The following is a 19,885-nucleotide window of genomic DNA, read 5'->3' as shown; positions in this document are numbered from 1 at the left end:
GAGGCAGGTGGATCTCTGTGAGTTCGAGGCCAGCCTGGCTACAGAGTGAGTTCCAGGAACAGTTCCAAAGCTACACAGAGAAACCCTGTTTTGAAAAACAAAAACAAAAACAAAAAACTCCTGAAGCTAAGCAGTAGCTCTTTTCTGCCTTGCATTTCACCTGAGCTGTGTGTGCCTAGCGATCTGTTGTTCTTTCATGTGGAAAAGGAGGAAAGGGTTTAGAAAGCTAGGGAATGGATATTTTCATCAACAGCTCAATACTTTGAATCATTTGTGACATATTAGTAGGTGTGTGATCCAGACTGTGGGACAGAGTTCCAGGGAGCAAATGTTCTGGAATTCTGACCAAGGCCAGTTTGCATTTCAGTTGAACAGTCTTCTTAGAATGTTGTCCTTTGGTAAATCTCCTTTGTCCTCTTCCCAGCCCTTAGCAAAGCCCTCTCCTCTTTTTCTCAGCTGGTGATAGGAAGTGAGAGTCATCAGCTCAGCATTCACAGAAAGGAACTGTGCTGCTGACCCTTGTGTGGACTGCATGGGAAGCTCAATGGCCAGAGGAGATTCTTTGTTCTGGGTGTGTGAATGGACTGTGTTGAGCAGATTTCAGGAAAATAAATGCCTGGGTTACAGACATGCCTTTATTAAGTTATCTAAGGACCCTCTGTTTAGGCATGGGTATACAGGAAGTAGGTCTCTTTTGCTGAGGATTTCCAAGTGGTAAGAACATGGCTGGCAGCTGGTTGGTGGTGGCACACGCCTTTAATCCCAGTACTCAGAAGGCAGAGGCAGGTGGATCTCTGTGAGTGTGAGGCCAGCCTGGTCTACAGAACAGCAAGTTCCAGCACAGCCAGGGCAACACAGAGAAACTGTCTAAAAATATATATATATATATAAATATTACAATACATTAGTCATGGGTTTATAAAGGCAAAATTCACAAGGCTATGTATTTCCTGCCTTTATGAAATCAGGGCCAAGAACACATACTGACATTCTTCCTGCCTACATGTAGTCAGGCATATATTCCACCTATATATAATCAAGCATATATCCTGCCTACCTGCAGTCAGGGGCAAGTAAGCTTGCTTACAGAAACAAAAATATGTGGTTTGTTATTGTACATGAACAAGATCAGGTACTTACAAGAACAGCCCCCAGCATCCCAGAAAGTTATAGGTCCTTAGGCAAGCAGGGCTTATAGGTAAAGGTATTTTTGTTTTATAGTTCTCTTAAGCACAGTATTTTTATTTATTTATCTATTTATTTATTATTTCCTTATTTATTATCTTGTGTATGAGAGTTTTGCTTGGGTATGTGTGTGTGCCATGTTTATGCAGTGCCCATGAAGATAAGGAGAGAGCAGTGGATCACCTGGAACTGGAGTTACAGGTGTTTGTGAGCCACCCACGTGGGTGCTGGGAATTGAACTGAGGTTCTCTGCAAGAACAGTCAGTGCCCTTAACTGCTGAACCAACTCTCCAGCCCAAGCACAGTAATTTTAAACTTCTAAACATAATGTCTACCATCACATTTCCTCCTTGATTTGTATCCTGAGCCAAATCCTTGGCTCTGAGGGGGGCAGGTACCTGTTCATATTAGGATTTAATAACTATCAGCTTAATGACATCTAGACAGGAATGTATGTATCTAGTTGAGGCATTAATGATGTATGGGCCAACAGTAGTCAGCAGAAGCAGAAGTACTTGGATGCTAGAGTCCAGTTCTGGAGGGGGTTCAGGTCCCAAAGAGGAGGTGTACAGTTGGCAAAGGGAAGGAGGAAACTGACATGATCTGAGGGTGAATCGGGATGTGCTGTGGGATGTTCTGTATGTCAAATGTGTTGGTCTGATTGGTTAATAAATAAAACACTGATTGGCCAGTAGCCAGGCAGGAAGTATAGGTGGGATAAGCAGAGAAGAGAAATCTGGGAAGTGGAAGGCTGAGGCAGAGAGACACTGCCAGCTGCCACCACGACAAGCGAGATGAAAGGTACCGGTAAGCCACCAGCCATGTGGCAACTTATAGACTAATAGAAATGGGTTAATTTAAGATAGAAGAACTAGATAGCTAGAAGCCTGAGCCATTAGGCCAGACAGTTTAGATAATATAAGTGTCTGTGTGTTTATTTTATAAGTGGGCTGTCAGACTGGCAGGGCTTGGCAGGGGCTGGAGAGAAGCTCTCCAGCTACAGGGATGGCTGCCACTTTATTGAAAAAAGCTTACTCCTTTTATACTGTAATTGTATGAAAGCTTAGCCGCAGGCAAGATTGAAAACCGGCTCAGTGATTCAGGAAGGAAAATGGCCATCAACTTTATCACAGTATTTTTTTTCCTGAGACAAAAGCAGTAAGTTCAGCAAGTATCTAAATGCCTACCGTTCTCTAAGGTTCAGTAACACCACAAGTTCCTCCTGCCAGAGATAAAGAGAGTGACTCCCTTTAGCAAGCAGGAACTTTCCTCAAGCCCTTGAGGGAATAGGCCCTTATCTAAATGCCTGACCTTGGGAAAAGGACTTCTTCTAGGGACCAGATACTTCATTACAATTTAAGAGCAATTTTCATTCCTCCTGATGCAGTGTGAGCACTGAACTCTTCCTAATATGTGTTCCTTTGTGTCTTACTATAGGAGCCTGTTGCCCTCATACGCCCCCAATAGGAAAGGTCCTGATGTCTTACTCTTTTTCCATTATACTGTACCATTCTGATTTCTCTATATTTATTAATTGAACTCTTGCCCTTAATGGCCTTAGGCTCTGGATAGGGATTATATGCTTGGGGTCAGGTGTGCCCTGTTAGCAAGTCTTTTAATGTTTCTATTCTTGGTATAATAAAGGGGGCATAATGGGATTCCTGTGTGCAGAGTCATTATGCTATATGGTTCCATGGTGGTGGGGATTTTTTTCCAAATAATTATTTTGTTTAAAGAGACTGCCAACATATATATTTTTATCCTTCATCAAACCTGCACAAAATTTCCCAAAGGAAGAGGCATAAAGGAACTCCCATAACACACAGTGAGAATCATTAAAAATGAAAGTTAAAAAGGTGCTGGAGAATTGTAATCCAAAAAGTCAAGGTGCTGGAACTTTGTCAAGCAGCAATGGTTGCCATGTGGCTCATACCACTGGGTCCTGTAATAGCTGACAGTACAGTTACCAGCCAAGAAGAACCTGAAAATGAGAATGTGAAAATGAGAAAACAAACATGGAAAATGAGAAGTGCTTGCACCATTTTGGGTCGTTTCTCTTCTGTGATTTTTTTGAAGTATAGCCAAATTATCTCTAATGATTTCTGAGTGATAGATTTCTGAGCATAGAAACAACAAATTTCTCTTAAAGTCACACAATAACCTCTTTGTTCTGTAGAGAGCAGGTTGAGTGCTCTATCATATTATAGAACTACTTCAGCTAATGAATCTACCTGTTGATGAATCTTGATCTATTTGGTTTTAACAGATACCTTTTTGATAATGAGGGAGCCAAGGCCAGCATGAGTCTTGGTATGCCAGTATGCACTATAGGTAGCCATCTTGTCCCCTTTGCCAGGGGGTTTCCTTGGGCTTTTTGTTGAGGATAAGGGGTGATGTACTCTCTTCTGTAACTGCTTCTCAGCTGTTATAGGGCATTTTTTGTCAAGGACCAGGGCCCAGGAAGGCTGGAATGTTAGTCAAAGGTTGTGAGGGGATCAGGTAATGGGCATTCATTAGAGGCATCTGGTTTGCTGACCCAGCTAAGGAATCAGGGAGTAATCACATTGGCTGGACTGGTTCACATCGGCTTTCAAGAAGTACAGGGTCCTCTCGTTTTGTAAGACCACCTGGGGTGGCGTGGTGTGATTGCCTTTGGAGCAGTTTGTAGTCTGCGATGATTTCTGGATTGTATCTACCTGCTGACTGGAAATCTGCCAAGACAGATATAGGCTAGTGACAGAAGTTAAGGTTAAGAACTTACAAGACCTGAAGCTTACACAAACTTCTTAAATTACAGAAGAGATCAGCAAATGACTGGAATAGACTCAAACCTTTGAGTCATAATAAAAGCTTGGGGACCCAAAAATGATTTTGAGTTAAAAAAAAATCTTTTCTTTGTCCAGATAGCTGGATAGATTGGACAGAGATGTTTTCAGCTTGATGAGAAGATTTTTTGTTTTTTTCTTTTTTTCTTTTTCTTTTCTTTTCTTTTCTTTTTTTTTTGTTGCTGAGACAAGGTTTCTCTGTGTAACCCTGGCTGTCCTGGAACTCACTCTGTAGACCATGCTGGCCTTGAACTCAGAGATCCCCTTGTCTCTGCCTCCTGAGTTCTGGGATTAAAGGCATGTGCCACCACTGCCAGGCGATGACAAGCATTTTTAGGTATCAGAACTCCATTCATTAATATGTTAAAATTCTGAATTTTTGAAGTGTTGACATTACGTATCATCTTTAAGTTTTGTTTTTTTTTTTTCTAAGACAGGGTTTCTCTGTGTAGCCTTGGCTATCCTGGAACTAGCTCTGTAGACCAGGTTGGCCTCAAACTCACAGAGATCTGCTTACCTCTGCTTCCCCAGTGCTGGGAATAAAGTGTGTGCTACCACTGCCTGGATCAATTTAATTTTTTATATATTTTCAATTATGTTTTTAGAATTTCATAAATTGTATTTATATATTTAAAGTTTTTTTTAGACATTTACAACTTATGAAATTTACATATCCTCAGCCTTTTTTTAAAAATCCAATAATTTATCATAAAACATAAATGGTTGCTTATTGAGAGGAGTCATTGCAAAGCAAGTTTCTCTTAATAAAGGAATAGTAAAAGTTACATTAAAACCTGTTTTTGTGAGTTTATCTCTTTCATCAGGAGACCCAATAACTCTAGAAAAAACAGGACATGGTTTTTAATGCATTGACTAGGCAGCTGCTGCTAAACTGATAAAGCTACAATTAGGTGTCAACAGCATAAGAGATATATATTTGAGAAGGATATATTGTAGCAGAGACAGGGGGATCTCTGAGTTCAAGGCCAGCATGGTCTACAGAGTGAGTTCCAGGACAGCCAGGGTTACACAGAGAAACCTTGTCTCAGCAAAAAAAAAAAAAAACAAAACAAAACAAACAAAAAAAAAAAAAACCAAAAAAACAAAACCAAAAAAACAAAAACAAACAAACAAACAAAAAAACCCAAAAAATCTTCTCATCAAGCTGAAAACATCTCTGTCCAATCTATCCAGCTATCTGGACAAAGAAAAGATTTTTTTTTAACTCAAAATCATTTTTGGGTCCCCAAGCTTTCTTTTTCCTATGACTGAAAGGTTTGAGTCTACTCCAGTCATTTGCTGGAGTAGTAGTCATAAACCAAATTGCCTTTGCCACAATTAAAATGACAGATACTTACTGCTATATGGACTGGATGGTTACCCTAGGCTCCTGTGGTTTTGATGGCTTCATTGGGGGACAGAAATCATAGGGATTTGGCTGTCATAGAGGACAGCATAGGTCTTCAGCTCCCAGACCCAGAAGGTCTGAGAGATTTTCCTGTTGTGGAAGAACTTGAAAAAACTCACTCATCTTAAGAGGCAGGGTAGAGCAGTCAACCCAACAATGTCCATAGTTTGGGTGGCCCTAGTGGGAGAGCTCTTTATCTAGTAGTTAGCATTACTGTAATCCAAGTGGAGTTGTCTGCACCCCATTGTCTTGAGGAGACTCGAGGGTTGCTGATAAGAACTGGCATTCCTGTCTATCATGGTAAGTTCTTTTCCATTAAATATTTTCTCCCATTCATTATTTGTAGATGTAATTCTGAACAGTTTTATTAAATAAGAAACACAGAGCCAAATGCAGAGTTAAAAGCCTAAGCAGTCAGAGCAGCAGCCAAGAGCTAAGAACAAGGCTGCCTTCTTACCTCCTCATTGTCACTGTCATCCTTCCCCTCAGAAAGAGACCTACTTCCTATGTGTCTGTCTTTTTATTGACTCTCTGTTCTGCCTTCTCATTGGTTGTAAACCCAACCACATGACCTCCTTGTCACTGCCTGTCTATGCAGACCTCCAGGTCTCTATGGTTGGTATTGAGATTAAAGGCATGTGTCTCTATGCTGATGGTGTCCTTGAACACACAGAGATCTGCCTGTCATGTGATTGGGATTTACGGCATGTGCTACCACTGCCAGACTTCTGCTAAATGGCTTGTTATTAGCTCTGACCCCCAGGCACTTTTATTTATTAACATACAAATAAAATCACATTTCAGCACAAATAAAATATCACCATAATTATTTAGTTTGTTTTCCAGACTGTGTGCCAATTCCACAGCTTCTCTAGGAGAAGTTTTGTCTCTGGGGTTTAAGTGGGACACTGAGGCTGGCTGTCCTTTTGGACAAGAGGCTTATCAAAAATACTAACACCGCCGGCAGTGGTGGCACACGCCTTTAATCCCAGCACTCGGGAGGCAGAGCCAGGCGGATCTCTGTGAGTTCGAGGCCAGCCTGGACTACCAAGTGAGTTCCAGGAAAGGCACAAAGCTACACAGAGAAACCCTGTCTCGAAAAACAAAAAAACAAAAACAAAAACAAAAAATACTAACACCATAGGTAGCAGCATGAAGGGGGTTCTGGGGAGCTCAGGCCATGTTCCAGGGTTGGGGTTCTTTCTTATAGGTTCTAAAGGGGAGTGGGTCACATGATTGAACAGATCACATGACTGAAGAGAAGCCCACAGTTACTGCTTACAGGAGTTCTCTGAATCCACTATGTGGACAAGTTTTGAAAAGTAAGTTACTTTACTTCTGGAAACCAAACCACTGTAGTTTCAGGATCCATCATGGATAACCTTGTCTTCTCTTAACCTTGCATTGCTCACATGACTCTGTACTACCTTCTGGAAACACGTGGCTGCCTCATCTCTCACATCCCTGTCTCTTCTGCTTTTGCATTAAACATTTTAAATGCCACATTTGGCAGGTCTCTGAAAAGTTTTGTGGGACATCTGTTAAGTATATCTGATTTTAAGTAAACTTTGTTTTTAGTTATTTGCTTTAGGCATGGTCTTGGAAATATATATATATATATATAAACATATATACATGTATATGACCAAATAAAACTTACTTCTATAAGTAAATTACATTTGTACTTAGCATGATTACAAGTATAGTTCTGAACATGTTAAAGATTTTGATTATGTATAAGGTGACTGACTATTAACTTACATTTTAAATCACCCTTAACAGTTTATCACTGCCATAAAATCAGGTGGCTCTCCTGACATAGGACAGAAACTTTCAAACAAACATGCTTGGGTCTAGAGGTGAGGAGCTATACTTAACTCCAGAGATAGTTTTTTAATAAAGCAGAACAACAAAAAACAACATTTCAATGTTATCCATATCTAAAAGCCGAATCCAGTGACTGGGGGGATGGACCAGAGCAACAGCAAGTGGCAGCAGCAGCTACAGACTGTGGTGAACTTGGGCAAGTGCACAGCCGTCAAGGGTGGCATGCTGGGGGTTACCTACATTGTCCCAGGCCTGCTGTGTGAGAGCAGGTGGCAGCCAGAGCTTCAGAAATAGTCCTGGATATGGACAAAGGACAATGCAAGGGGAGCTGAGAGAAGTACTAGCAATGAATGCCCACTGCCACAGTTGTGTTTGCTTCTCCTTCTCTCTCTCTCACTTGCTTGGTCCAGCTCCCACGTCTGCCTATAACTGGAAAAGATTAATGGGGGCACAGAAGTACATACAAGGGATGGAGACAGAAAAAAATGAAACTAATGAAGACAGAACATACAAGAGACAGAGGTGCTGGGCGGTGGTGGTGGTGGTGGTGGTGGTGGTGGTGGTGGTGGTGGTGGTGGTGGTGGTGCATGCCTTTAATCCCAGCACTCAGGAGGCAGAGCCAGATGGATCTCTGTGAGTTCGAGGCCAGCCTGGGCTACCAAGTGAGTTCCAGGAAAGGTTCAAAGCTACACAGAGAAACCCTGTCTCAAAAAACCAAAAACCAAAAACCAAAACAAAACAAAACAAAACAAAAAAAAAGAGACAGAGGCAGTAAAAAATAAAACCAATATAGAACATTCATGTAGTCAGAAGAGACCAGTCAAAAACAAAACATGTGGTGGTCACCTTTATTCATACATTTAATTGGGTCTGACCAATTTCTGTTTTGCCTCTCAGTATCCAAAAACCAGGTAGGCAGTATGACTACTTGTTAGTGCCCTGGGCAGGAGATAAACAAAACACAGAATAAGACACAGGGGGCCAAGAACCAAGTGGGCTGTGTGATGTCTTACTAGTGCCTTGGACAGGAGTCCATGTATCTCCACTTCATTATCCCCAAATGGAATCCCAATAGAACACAAACCAGAACCATCATAGAAGAATTATGACTTATAAAACCAAGTGTCATAGAAAGAACAATGACTTACAGAACCAGGAACAACTATCATAGAAAGAACTATGATTTACCAGTGGAGCCTTCTATATAGGTGCTTGCTGGCTTCTTTTGATGTGGCTGTTGCTCAGGCAGTCAGCTGAACTGAAGGCATGCCCCAGGCCTTGGAACATCTCCAATGTGTGCACTCCACGGAGCAGCTCTTCAGTCCCAGAGACCTGGAGAGAAGGGTCTGATTTCTGAATTTGGATTGGGGCCTTGATTTTGCTGGGGCCTCCAAATGTTAATCCCACAGACAAGAGGAGAAAGACCACTGACTCAAATTATGGCCAAATTAAAGCAAGCTTTATTCATTTACATATCAGAACTGAATCAGTGGCTGTCTCCTCCTAAAGTGGGATTCATGAGACCAGCCTTTAGCCAAGTTCCCATGTTCCTTTTATATGGCAAAAACATGAGATTTTTTTGCAGGCATGGTTACAGAAGTAAAGTAAAGCAGTTAGGAAAGTCTCTCTTTGAACAATGGGTCAATGAGTACAGAAATTTCCGAGAACAGATGGCCCAGAAGGATTGGTTTACAGTTGAGTTTTGAGTCAGTCTCCAGGAAACAGAAACTCCTATTTTGTAGTAAACAAAAACCTAACTTAGCTACAGGCATAAAATGGCTCCCTGGAACAAAACGGAGTCAGGTTGGATCTTCAGTGGGATTGGGTACAGAGCTCAGTTGGTAGAGAGATTGCCTAGTGTGCAGGAAGTCCTGAATTCAGCTGTTGCAATGGCTTAAACCAGGATTGTGGACAATGCCTGTAATCCTGGTACTTGGGAGGTACATACAGGAGGACTGGTTCAAAGTCATACTAAACTATAAAGAAAGTTTGAGGCTAGCATGGGCTACATGAAATCTTACTTCAATAAATAAATATTGAGCCAGGCAGTGGTGGCGCCACGCCTTTAATCCCAGCACTTGGGAGGCAGAGCCACACCGATCTCTGTGAGTTTGAGGCCAGCCTGGGTGGGCTACAGAGTGAGTTTGAGGACAGGCTCCAAAGCTACACAGAAAGAAACCCTGTCTCAAAAAGCCAAAATAAGTAAATAAATAAATATTGAAAAAAAGACATAATAGCTATATATGTACACCAAAAAAAAAAAAAAATCAACAAAAACCAAAAAACAAAAACCCTTTATTTTTAATCCCAAAATGAATGAGAGATAGTTTATTTTGGAACCAAATGTGAATGACTATGGTCCTGCAACAGATTTTGTTTTTGCCAAATACCATGTTCCACCCTGGATATGGTTACATGAGCTTTTTTTAAAATTAGTTATAGGACCAAGAAAGTAATAAATCAAAGCACTTGCTGAATACATTGATGGGGCCACAAGTGGATGTTTTACAGCAAGGTGGGGAAGCCTTTGCTATAGGTGTTGGGTGCTATCCAATGGCATTCTCAGCTTTGGGTGGGTGAAAGCCAGAGGCTCATGAAAAATACATTTCCTGGTTTTGATAGTCACAAAGTTGTTAGGTCAGACACATGTGGGTAATGAATGGCTTTCAAAGGGACTACAAAATCATCTAAGATAATTGAGCTCTGGTCTGCAACATTTTTTGTTTGTTTGTTTGAAGACAGGTTCTTACTATGTCCTGGAATGTACTATGTAGGCCAGGCTGACCTCAAACTCACAGAGCTCTGCCTGCCTCTGCCTCCCAAGTGCTAGATCCAAGGTATGTGCCACTACCTCTGGCTTTTTTCTTTTTCTTTCTTTCTTCTTTTTCTTTTCTTTTTTTTTGTGGTCTGCAATATTTTAACTCTCTCTATTCTCAAAGTCCAGTCATTTAGCCTTGTAAAACTTTTAATGCAAGTGCAGCCCTCACCCCCCACCCCCCCACCCCTTTCCTTCTGGGAACTTCAGTTCATAGCTAGGTGCTCTCATTCTTGAAGTTTAAAATTTTGATTCTTTTTGTTAAAAAAAAATCACAGGCCTGTGAGATGGCTCAGTGAGTAAGGGCTCTTACTAGCAAGCCTGATGATGGGAATTCAAACACTAGAACCCACGTGGTGGAAAACTGAACTACAAATTGTCCTTTGACCTCCACACATGCTTGTGAGTAGGCACATATGTTAGTAAACTGCAAAAACTCTGGGTTTGGTGTCCTGGGTTTCGGCACCAAATGTTAGTAAATTGAGGTTGAAACTGCGAGGGGACAGTTCAACCCTAGAGGGCGAGGTATCCCAGACACCTTCAGGGCAGAGCTCTTATCCTAAGCAGCTCTGAGGTGTCCGAAACCCGGGACACCAAACCCAGAGTTTTTGCAGTTTACTTACATTTTGGTGCTGAAACCCGGGATAGACTCCCTTGGTGCCTGTGCTCTCCCCTTGTGGTCTGGGCCACACTAATACTCTATCCCTCATCTCCTGTCCATCTGCAACGGACCAAACTTCCAGCTCACTGATTGCTCAGCATTCCATATAACAGCGGCAATTAAGTGAGTTCCCCTTTTGGTTGGTGTAAACGTTTTCCTGGGTCTGAGGAAGTGACCGTTGAGTGTCCGGCACCCCTCTAGTACTCTTGGAAGTGGAGGTATCCCCAGCCACCGTCTTTAAGGCTAGGGCTGGCCCTCCTCACCTGACCACATGCCCCCATCCTCAGAACTGCAATCAGGCAGTCATAAGCATCCCTTCCTGTGCTCTTCATCTTCCCACAAAAGGAGCCACGAAAGTCTCCCTTTTAGCCCTTTCCTCTGGATGATTCCTTCCCCCTAGAGCTCAGTTTTCTCTCGCCCTCTCGCTTCTACTGAAGCCCTGGTACCAGGCACCCGAGTCTCTCCATTGGCTTAGCCGGGCTAAGCAGGACCCCAGTTGAGTTGGGTGATGACCCTCTGAATGGCTTGGTCCCTGGCCTGTCCTCCCTGAGTCAGGGGATGCCCATGACTACAGGCTGCAGTGACTGATTCCCTCCCCTCTCATCCATGGGAACCCTGCACTCCATACCTTCTCACACCCCCTTGGGATGCCTCCTAGAAAATCTCAAGCCTTTACACCTGGCTCCTGACTTGAAAGGCCCTAAACTTGTTTATTTCAGTTCTAAAGGATCCAAACCTCATGCTTATGTTGCAGGCACTTTACCATCTGAGTACCTCCCCTGCTTCTCCTAGGTAATCCCAAATCCTTCCAAGTGGACAATAAATATTAATCAGCTCAGTGGTGTTCCAAAAGCAGTTCCAGCATCTTAGGCCTGTGTTCCAGCCTAGCTGCTGAGTTGATAGAACCCTTTCTAACCTGCTGAGCCACTGTGCTGCTTCAAACATTTCTGTTTAATAATATAATGCCAATCAACTTTGTCCGATGTGACTTTCTGCTCCTTTCACTATAGCTTGGCATCCTTACATCCATTTCCCACACTTGGGTCTGTACAGAAGGGAGATCACTGTAGGCAGAAGTTTCTGTCCTGCTAGCAGTTCCCAAATAAACACACTGAAGCTTATATTAATTGCAAATTCTTGGTCAATATCTTAGGCTTGTTACTAACTAACTCTTACATTTAATTTGACCCATATTTCTTATCTACCCTCTGCCATATGGCTCATGGCTTGTTGCCTCATTTTCTACACATCCTGTTTCCTGTGTGTTTGCTAGTGTCTCCTCTCCTCTCTCTTCCTGGTCCTTAGTTTGGTTGTCCCACCTATACTTCCTGCCTGGCTACAAGCCAATCAGCTTTTAATTAACAATGAGAGCAACACATTTTCACAGTGTACAGGGTTATTCTACAGCAGATCATGCAGTTCTTTGGAACGGTGTTTACTTCTTCACAGATCACACTTTCACTTCGCCTTTCAAGACCTGCTGGAACTTAAGTCCAGTTATAAGTTTGGAAACAAAGAAGGTTGTTGTACTGCAGAGACCAGCAATATCTCTGTGGAGGTACAGGGTCTCACTGTGTAACCTTATCCTGGAACTTGCTATGTAGACCAGACTGGCTTGAACTCACAAAGATCTACCTGCCTCTACTGAGATATAGATGTGGACTATCATACCAAGTGAGACTAGCAATATCTCTCATAGGCCCATACCTCATGCAAGGCCATTGCAGTTTCAGATACAGCAAACTTGGCCTCCCGATATGGGGAAGGCAAACCTGCTTCCTCTGGGGTAGATGCACAGAAAATAAAGTCAGATGTTAATTAATCCTCAGGCACATCTACTTTGGTTTTTTGAGACTGCCTCTTAATAGCCCAGAGCCCCGCTGAGAGCTGACCAGTGATTGCAGGGTCATCATTTTACCCACTCTAGCCCCTTTCTTATTGATATTGTTACTTTGAAAGTCTCACTACTAGTCAGGTTGGTTAGCTTAAAACTTGCAGTCTTCCTGCCTCAGCCTTCCTTCTGCTAGAATTATGGACATATGGCACCACACTGGGGTTGGTGTTTAACCAAACAACTAATTATCATGCAGTAGCCAACTTTGACAAGTAGAATATAAGCATCACAGAACTATTACCCTTGATGGTCCTCTATTTTTTCTTCCTCAGCTCCCACCCGCTCCCTCCTTTGCCATTATCCTGAACTTAGATTCCTCAACACACATTCACTTAGATTGTGTTTTACTCTTTTTAATTTTATAACATTTCAATTAGCTGCCAATAAGCACTTGCTATTTCATAATATACTCTAGGTAAAGTTGTTTCTTAAATCCCTTTTATGGACTATTATGGTGGTATTTTATTTGTACTGAAATGTGATTTTGATTGTATGTTAATAAATAAAGTTGCCTGGGGGTCAGAGCTATTAGAGCCATAGCAAGAGTGTGGCGGCGGCACACGCCTTTAATCCCAGCACTTGGTAGAAGAGCTAGGTAGATCTCTGTGTGTTCAGGGATACAGCCAGCATTGGAGACATACGCCTTTAAGACCTAGAGGGCGGTACTTACAGGCAGTGACGAGGCAGTCATGTGTTTGGGTTTACAACCAATGAGCAGGCAGAACAGAAAGACTATTTAAAGACAGACACACAGGAAGTAGCTTTCTTTCAGGGAAGCTAGGAGCACTGCAGGAGGTAAGATTTTAGCTCTGAGCTCTGACCTCTCGGCTTTCTCTTTTACATTGGTTCTGTGTTTCTTATTTTAATAAGATGGTTGGTTACATCAACAGACTATAGTTCTTCCCACATTAAAATAAAAAAAAAAAAGAAAAAACGAAATAAAATACATGCCAATTGCTGTACATGTACATGTCTGTACCCTAGCCCTGGTACTCACTGGCCAATCTGACGAGACGTGATAAGCTCCAAGTTCAGTGAGAGACCCTGTCTCTAAAAGTGAGGTGGGGGCTGGAGAGACAGCTCAGTGGTTAAGAGCACTTGCTACTTTTGCAGAGGACCAAAGTTCAATTCCCAGCACTGACATGGAGGCTCACAACCATCTGTAACTCTAGTGCTAGTGGATCTAGAGGGATCCAACATTCTTTTAAGGCTTCTGTAGGCACTACAAGCTCATGGCTGTAGCTAGAGTTTTCTCTTTCTAGTTAGAGTTTTCCTGCCTGGCCCACAGTCAGGACAGATCTCTCTCACCTGCCAAGTCCCACAGCGCTCAGACCCAACCAAGTAAACACACAGAGACTTACATTGCTTACAAACTGTATGGCCGCAGCAGGCTTCTTGCTATCTAGTTCTTCTATCTTAAATTAACCCATTTCTATTAGTCTATAAGTTGCCATGTGGTTTGTGGCTCTGGCACCTTACATCTCTCTTGTCATGGCGGCGGCTGGCAGGGTCTCTCCGCCTCAGCCTCAGCCTTCCACTTCCCAGAATTCTCTTCTCTGCTTATCCCACCTATACTTCCTGCCTGGCTACTGGCCAATCAGTGTTTTATTTATTAACCAATCAGAGCAACACATTTGACATACAGACCATCCCACAGCACATGGCACACTAACAAATGCAGGCAAACACTTACACACACAAAATAAAAACAAATAATACTTTTTTAAAAAAGAGTGAGGGAGGCTGGGAATGGTAGTACGTGCCTTTAATTGTAGCACTTGGAGGCAGAGACAGGCGAATCTGTGGGTTCAAGGCCAGACAGTTCTACATAGTGAGTTCCAGGCCAGGCAGGGCTACAGTGAGACCCTGTCTCAAAAATAAATGTAAAAATAAAATAAAATTGTAGTGTGATTAACAAAGTCACCAAACTTTGGTCTCTGGCCTCTGTATGTTCATACACACCTGCAAACTTACATTTTTGTTTGTTTGTTTGTTTGTTTTGTTATTCGAGACAGGGTTTCTCTGTGTAGCTTTGCGCCTTTTCCTGGAACTCACTTGGTAGCCCAGGCTGGCCTTGAACTCACAAAGATCCACCTGCCTCTGCCTCCCCAGTGCTGGGATTAAAGGCGTGCGCATACTTACATTTATAAACCTATGCAAACATACTCACACTCCATTCACAACACCAAAAAATAAAACCCAAATCATCTAAGAGATGGTATGTCCAGGGGGACATTTCCAGAGAAGACTAAAGATAGAAAGACCTACCCTGATTGTGGATGGAACTGTACCATTTGCTCAGGGCTTAGATACAATAAAACAGTTTGAAGTCAGCTGAGCACCAGCATTCTCCTTCTTGCTTCTTGGCCTTCTGTGAAACAAACTGTTCTGTCCTCCCATGCCCCCCCCCCCCCACCATCGACTCTGAAACTGTGAGCCAAATGAATCCCTCCTCCCTTCAGTTGTATCTGTCATTCATTTTAGTCACTGTGGTGTAAAAGCAGCTGAGACAGAAGGCACCCAATTCGGAAACTGAAATGTTGAAGTACATTTATCACGTAAGATCTTCTTGCTGACCCTAATATTGCACAGGGTGATGGAGAGTCTCTGCAGATAGTCAGTTTCCTTCAAGGTCCATCTATGAACTCCCTTGTAAAATAAGGTTTTAGAAAAGAATCCTGTTGAGTCATTGGTCTTGGCAAAGCTGGCTTCACCTTTATGGATCTACCCCAGGGATGTGTCCACTCCTCAGCACTGTCATAATTTAGTCAGCGGGGCTCTTAATTGCTTCTCCCTTCCAAAAGACACACTGGTCCGTGACTCTTGATGACATTATACCGATTGGAACTAGTGAGCAAGGACCATCTTCATGAGGTGTTTGGGTCATGTCACCTTCACCTCAATGAAAGTGCTGTGTCCAGTTATGTGCATATGTTGAGAGATACCTCTTCCAAAGTGAAGAGATTGCTATATCCATCCCCTCTGATAGCCACAAAAAATACCAAACACTTTTGGGACCCCTTTGGATTGTAAAGAAAACATATTTAGCTGTCACTATGGCCCATGTCTTGAATAACCCTAAAGCTGTGGCTTTTCAATGAGGCCAGATGAAAGGAGACTTTGCAAGAACTTCAGGCTGCTGTCTATGCTGTTCTACCACTTGGACAATACGACCCAACATTCCAAGCCTCAGTGATACACAAGGAAACATCTGAGACAGGGATAAAGTATTGACAGGGCTCTAGTGGTAAAGCAGTCTTAGGACTGTAAAAGAAGTCATCCTCTTCAAATAATTATCTTGTGTGTATGTCCACATCCTGTAGTGCATGTGTCATTAGAGGACAACCTTGGATATCAATCTTTGCCTTCTACATTGTTTCAAACAGGGCCTCATGCTCTCCCCTGTGTAAGGCACACTAACTAGCCTGGGAGCTTCTGGAAATTCTCATTTCTACCTGCCATCTTGCTATAGAAGCCCTGGAATTACAGGCATGTGCTACTTTACCTGATTGTGTATATGTTCTGGGGAAACTGAACAATGTCTTGCCCTTACATGGCAAGTGGTTTTACCCACCATGCTATCTTTCCAGGTCAGTTCTGGTTTGGGTCTTGTGCCATCTAGTTACCCTTTGAACTAAATTGTTTGCCATAAACTGGGTGTTGTCTGGTCTACCATGACCTAAAATTTGACCAAATGCATTGCATCATCAAATGGAAGTGGTACATATGGTTGAGCTTAATAACCAGTAAGTTATGGAGGAATATGTTTTAAATGCTGATGGCACTTGGTTCTGTTATTTTCTCTCCAGTCACAAGCAGGGTATTATGGAAAACTATAATTAAGAGAAAACTTGGGTCTTGTTCACAGGGGTTTTGGAACACTATACCTACAGCACCAGAGTGACAGTGGCAATATTATATTGGAATGTCCCTACAGGACAGGGTGAGGGAAGCCCTGATAATTCATTTTGCTTGGAAAGGGAAATGGCTAGACACATCTATATACTGGTTTCATGGTCTGTGGCCAAAGGTTTGACTGGTCAGAAACTTGGAAGGAGAAAATAGAAGACAGTAGATATGTGGGTCTAACTCTCTGTTAAGGGCAAAAAGAAAAAAAATGGGTAGGCAGGTGATGATTATATTCTATGAGAATTCTCAACAAATTGCAACCTCACAGGAGAGGATTTTTCATACTCAAGTGAATATGATACCTGTTGGCCTTCCCCTGCAGCCACACAGTATGATCCAAACAAGTGACCATGGTGACAGAAATGAAAGTTGTATGTGTGTGGCTTGGGAGGAACCATGATTATTCATTTCATTCTTTTGTTCCCAGAGGCAGCTCAGAGTTGTTACCTAGGTGTCTAATGGACATTTCAATGAGTAAACAAGAATTACAAAACTCTTAAAATGTAGTAAGTAGGCCAGTTCTGAGAATGGCTTCATTTAAAAATAGAGGATAAGGAACATTTGTACATTTCAGTGTTTACTTCTATCTTAGGTATTTTTTATTGACACTATAAAACACCATAAGCAAGGCAAGTTATAAAAGCAAGCAGTTAATTGGGGGCTTGCTTATAATTTCAGACATGGCAGGAAGCATGGTAGCAGGCAGGCAGGTATGGCAGTGGAGCATTAGCTAAAAGCTTACATGTTGAGATAACAACTATGAAGAAGAGAACTAACTGGAATGGCATGAGCTTCTGAAACCTCAAACTCACCACCAGTGACACACCTCCTCCAACAAAGTCACACTTCCTAATCCTTCCGAACAATTCTATCAACAAGCATTCAAACATAAGAGAATATGGAGTCCATTCTCATTCAAACTACCACAACATGCATGCCTCACCCCCAGTAAATAAATGTAATAAAGAATTAATTTTAAATGCCACAGGCAAAACACAAACATGACATGAATGTGCTCTGGAGGTTTCCTGTTTACTCTAGGTTCCTGCCTACTCCACTAAGATGCCTGTCTCATAGCTTACCCTGTGACCTGAGCTGGCCATCTTGATTTGCACAATCACTTTTCACCTCTCTATACTTCCACTGCAGTTTAACTAAGATATTTAGATGCTAGAGTCAAGAAAACAATACGATAGGTTTGTGCTACTGACTTGATTTTTCATGCCTATCAGTATCTTTGAAAAATGTTTAAGGGGCTCTGTGGTGACTTAAAAGAAAATGGCCTCCAAAGGGATCGGCACTATTAGGAGGTGTGGTCTTGGTGGAAATGTATCACTTTCAGGGTGGGCTTTGAGGTCTCTTATATGCTCAAGATACTGCCTAGAGTCTCAGTTCATTTCCTATTGCCTGCTACTTCTCCAGAACCATGTCTGCCTGCACACTACCATGTCGAAACAATGATAATGAACTGAAACTCTGGACTGTAAGTGAATCACTACAACTAAATGTTTTCTTTGGTCATGGTGTTTATTCACAACAACAGAAACCCTAACTAAGGCAGGCTCAGAGGTTAAGATCACTTGCTGCTCTTCCAGAGGAACTGAGTGTGGTTCCCAACACCCATATCAGATTGCTCACAATAGCTTCTAAGTTCAGCTACAGGGAATATGATGCTCTCTTTTAGTCTTCACAGGTAAATGTACACACACACACACACACACACACACACACACACACACACACACACACACACACACAAACCAACCTTTTAAAAAAGTTTTCAGATGAGAAACATGGCCTGCCATTTTTGAAAATGACAAAACCTTCATGTATCATATCTCAAGACATCTTAGGGTCTCAGACAGTCTTGAAATTGTGTTTAAATAAGTTGCCACATACTCATCCAACTTAGTGCTTAAAGCCTAGGGTTGGTTCAGCAGTCTATGATTAATATTGAATTATACTGCTGTGAAGAGCTGGGTAAAGAAACCTGTTTCTGGGCCGGGCGGTGGGGCGCACGCCTTTAATCCCAGCTCTCAGGAGGCAGAGGCAGGCGGATCTTTGTGAGTTTGAGGCCAGCCTGGTCTACAAAGCGAGATCCAGGAAAGGCACAAAGCTACACAGAGAAACCCTGTCTCGAAAAATCAAAAAAAAAAAAAAAAAGAAAGAAAGAAAGAAAGAAACCTGTTTCTGACCCAGGAAGACAGCTCTGTAGTGATATTTTGTTTGTGCTGTAACAAATAAAGCTTTCCTGAAGATCAGAGGGTAGAGCTAGCCATTAGCTAACCATAGAGGTCTGGAGGACTGTATAGACAGACAGGAAGTGATATGGCTGGGCAGAGAGAGTAAGTGATAAGGAAGGATGTAGACAGGAGCTCAGCTCTTTTTCAGTCTGAGTCATCATGGAGGTAAGAGGTGACCTTGGCTGGCTCCTTTACTTCTCTGATCTTTCAGCATTTACCTCTATATCTGACTCTGGGTTTTTATTATTAAGAGCAATTAAAATTTTTGCTACATCTGGTTTCCAACTTGTGGGGCACAAATTCATGAAAAAGCTGCTTACCTATGGCTTTGCAGCCACCCACACAGGCCTGAGCAGCATGCCAGAGTCACTACCCTGCCAGCCAGATTTTCCATTCTTTTCCGCAAGCCCTCTGAGTGAGTTTAGGATTTTTCTGTTGCAACCTCTCTGCAGCAAACCCCACAGGCCTTTGGGTTCTGAATGCTGTCAGAGTTAGCTTCTCACCACCAGCCAGCTCTGACTTTTAGGCAGCTCCCACCACAGGTGTTTCTTCCCTAAGATCTCCTGTGTGCATTTTCCAGACAGTGGGTTTCCTCTTCTGGTGGGTTGTGGGGTTTCCCTGGGCCCCCTCCTAGGGCTGCTGCCAAGCTAGGTAGCATGCTTGGGCTTCTACTGTTCTATGCAGAAGAAGTCAGCCTCACATCTTCATCGTCATCATTGACAAATTTGATGAGACAATTGGGAATTCTTAAAGGGGGGAATTAGTTAAAAGAGAGTTTTTATCCCACATTTAAAAATGGGAAAGACTATTACAATGGAGGGAGTTGGGTCTCTATATGATAATATGGTGGACAATTTGAAAATGGAACAATTAAATGAGAGGATAATTTATGTAATGTCATTATAAACATTATAAACACTAAAAAGTTGATTAATATGAATACTAAAATAAAAGTTTTAGAAAAACTTATTAAAACAGATCATAGAGATAGTCAGACCCAGATAGAGGAATTTAAAGGAGAACCAATCTCAATTTTGCATTATAAGGTTAAAGAACAGCCTACTGTTTTTCAAACAACCAACTTAAATTTATCCAGTAACTTTACAGAAATTACCAAA

The sequence above is a fragment of the Peromyscus leucopus genome, chromosome 5, assembly GCF_004664715.2.
Source record: "Peromyscus leucopus breed LL Stock chromosome 5, UCI_PerLeu_2.1, whole genome shotgun sequence".
Classification (NCBI taxonomy): domain Eukaryota; kingdom Metazoa; phylum Chordata; class Mammalia; order Rodentia; family Cricetidae; genus Peromyscus; species Peromyscus leucopus.
The sequence above is the reverse complement of the archived record's forward strand: the minus strand, read 5'-3'. Positions refer to the sequence as shown.